We start from the raw sequence: 3,595 nt of genomic DNA on the forward strand, positions 1-3,595 counted from the left end.
GTCACACTGGCTTCCTTTTGTTCCTCAAACACACCAAGCCCGGTCCTGCCCCAGGGCCTTTTCACTCTCCCTGGGATAGAGCCCCTCATATTCCTGCTCGGTGCTCACTGCATTCTTATCTCAGCTCACCCCGCCCCACCTTCACAGAGGTCTCCCTGATGACCCTATAAAAATTCTGTTCACTTGTCCCACCTGTTGCCCTCTGTGCCTACCCAGCTTTAAAGCATTTATCACGCCTGGAAGTCATGTTTTACATTTATCTGTTTTCTATCGCTCTGCCATAATAAATATGGGTGACATAACAGATGACAAATACTGTTGCAAAAACTCTTGGAAGATGTAGGAAATGCTGAAAATTTAGAAGAAACAAGTTTTAGAACAAATTACACAGGTTTGTAATTTGAAAGTTCACTGTACAATTGGATAAAATATAGACTTTTTTTTTTTTTTTAATATAGACATTTCTAACAAGTCCCTGCTCATGGTCATCTCAAGATCCCGTTTCAGTAATTGAACGCAGAAAAGAACTACTTTTGAGGAGGCATTAATGGGAAGATGCACCAGGGAGAAGATATTCTGGACAGTAAATCATTTCTTTTATTAAAACAATATTTTGTGGTAAAATTGTGTCCACGTAGCCATGGAAGGATTGGCCGGTTTGACTAAAATAATAAAAGAACTCTGAGATAAGTGCCACTGGTAAAATCCATCCATTACCTCATTCACCAGCAGGAAGTAGCAGCAAAAATTGCAGGCAGAGGTACATACGTTGCTGTAGAATGCCGTGGATATAGCTAATTTTATATACACAAGACCTTTTGGATGTCGTGGGATTGTTACTGTACTCTGTAGCGAGCCGAAGTCTATGAAAGTTCTTCGATGAACATAAAAGGTTGTTGGACAGCTCATGGTGAAATACTTAAAAGATCTGTCAGATGAGTTATCTTTTCTCTTTCTAAACAAAAAGGCACGTATCCCTGTGATGACAAGTGGCTGTCAGTAGTATACTACCGGGAAGATATCTTCCAAGTTGTGAATACATTTAATTGGTCCCTTTGGGGCAAAGGGGTTTTAACAAAGCAGCTGAATGGCTGGGTGTGTTGACTGGTCTTATCTTCATATTTATGATCACAGATGTCCAGGGCCCCTAATGCTGCCTGACAATTAACCAGATATCTGATGTAACTCTCCTATTTCCAAGATATATTATGTCTTTGCTCTGTCCTCAGACCTTGTACGACCCTCCCACTTCCACGCTCGGCTGATGACTTACTTCCCGTTTCCGGGGGAACGATGCGAAGAGCCATCCACCATGTTCCCGCCAGTGCCTATGTCTGACTGACACGTCTCCCCTTCTTTCCTGGTTCTGCCACAGACGAACTGTCTACGAGGACCCCACCCCTCTCCTCAGCTCAGTGATACCACCCTGAAATCATTCCCTCTCTCTTTTGTCCCATCATTTCTCTCTGAAAGTTCATTTCCATCAGCTTATAAACATCTTAAGTGGGCAAAGAAAGAAAAACATGTAAAAGTCTCATTTGACTCTACATTGCCTACCAGCTATGGCTCCTCCGCCTCTGTCTACAACAAAATCCCCGCACGAGTGGTCCACACTCTTCCACCATTCTCTGTTGAACCCACTCTGTTTGGCTTTCATCTCCAACAATGAAGCCACTCTTGGCAAGGTCACCGATCCCAACTTCCTAACCTGGTCAGCCCCCAGTCTCCACCTTGCTGCAGTTCTCAGCAGCATGAGACATAGCTGACTGCACTTTTGGACACATTCTCTTCACTTGGCTCCCAGGACACCGCATTCTACTGGCTTTCGTTCTGCCTCGTGGGTATTCATTCTTAGCCTCCTTTTGTGGATTCTCCTTCCTGGTCCCTGCTTCTGTATGTCTCAGCCCTCTGATCTCTCTCTCTCCACATTGACTCTTGATGACCTTGACTTCCAAAGTTATGCCTCCAGTTGTTGCCCTACCTTGAACAGCAAACACATCTATTTGGCAGCATACCCAACATCTGCATATGGATACTGAATAGGCATCACTAACTTAAACATACCCCAAAAGAAACCCTTGATCTTTTCCCTCCAAACTGTATCATGAGCCCACACAGAAGTATTTGCCATCTCAGTTAAACGGCACCTGAATTCTTACATAAGTTCACACCCAAAACATTGTGGTCATTCTTAGCTCTTTCTCTCCTACCCCACATCCAATCCATCAGGAAAGGCGTTTTGCTTATACCTTTAAATGTGACCACTTCTCATCAGCATCACGTCTCACCCTACAGCAGCCCACACCTGGGTTATTTCGGTGGCCCCCCCTCGGCCCCCTTACGACCTATTCTCCAGAGCCCGGATGAATCCCTCTGAAACACAAAGCAGCTGCTGTCACTCTTTTGCTTGGCACCTCACTGAGAATACACTGATGCCCTCGCTATATTCCACAAGGCCTTCGTCATGACCCAGCCCCGGTCACCCTTCTGACCTCATGCCTTCTCCCACCTCCTCCTCGCTTATTAAGGACTGCCCTAGTATCCAGGTCTGGGGCACTAATCCTCCAAATATGTGCATGGCTGGGCACCCCACTTCTTTCGTTTCTTCTCAAATGTTACCTTTATTTGAGAGGCCTTTCTTTCTTAATTTCGTTTTCCTTAGGGCGGTTTTTTGCCACCTGACATTTTTATATGAATGTAATTATTTATCCATGTATTTATTATGAGTCTCCTCCAGCTAGAATGTCAACGTCATGAGGTAGAGATTGTTTTACTTCACGGTTTTATTTCTTGTGCCTAAAACAGTGTCTGAAACAGTCTGCCCCTACTTAGTCAATGACAGCTTCACCCCTCCAGTTGCTCATGGCAAAAGTCTTGAAGTCATCAACGACTCCTTTCTTTTTCACACAGTCTGCTTCTTGTACTTTAAATTATCCTTATAGCTCTGCCTTCAAAATCTGTATGTATTTCCAGATTCTACTTATCACTGTTTCCGCTGTTTTTACCTGGGTCAAGCTACTGTTATAACTTGTCCAGATTAGTAATAGTCTCCTGACTTGTCTCCCAACTTCTACCTTTTCCCCCTAGCACTCTATTCTCCCCTCAACAGCCAGACTAAGCTGTTGAACGGAAGTCAGATCATGTAAATTCCTCCAAAATCTCCCCCAATTTCTCCAAGTTAAAGTCCTTAAAACCGTATTTTTCCCCAACCACATTTTCTACTCTTTCTTTACCTCCTGTTCCAGACACTCCATGACCACTTTGCTGATCCTTAAATGACACGGCATTAGGCTCATGACTCAGGGCCTTGGTCCTTGCTGTTCCCTCTGCCTGGAATGATTTTCCCAACATGGCTCTTATTCACCTGCCTCAAAGGTCACCTTCTCAGTGAAACCTTTCCTGATCGCCCCATTAAAAACTGAAACAACCTTATAGCTCCCATTCTCCTTTCCTGCTTTTTCCTTGGCATTCATCGCCTTTTATCGTATCATAAATTTCCTTATTTATTTTGTTTCTCCCCACCAAAATATAACCAAAGCCGGGACTTTGTTCACTGCTGAATCCCCAGGATCTAAAACAGCACCTGTTTAATAAA

The 3,595-nt window shown here is 43.9% G+C and overlaps 1 long non-coding RNA gene across 1 annotated transcript in view; it reads right to left on the minus strand.

Moving 5' to 3' along the window:
• Window positions 1-577: 577 nt before the first annotated feature.
• LOC112478479 overlaps window positions 578-3,595 on the minus strand; it is a 4,764-nt gene continuing 1,746 nt past the window's right edge. The window contains exon 2 of the long non-coding RNA XR_003045859.1: window positions 578-3,583. This is a non-coding gene — a long non-coding RNA (uncharacterized LOC112478479). The remainder of the gene's footprint in view (window positions 3,584-3,595) is intronic.

This window comes from Pteropus alecto, unplaced genomic scaffold (assembly GCF_000325575.1).
Source record: "Pteropus alecto unplaced genomic scaffold, ASM32557v1 scaffold61, whole genome shotgun sequence".
Classification (NCBI taxonomy): Eukaryota; Metazoa; Chordata; class Mammalia; order Chiroptera; family Pteropodidae; genus Pteropus; species Pteropus alecto.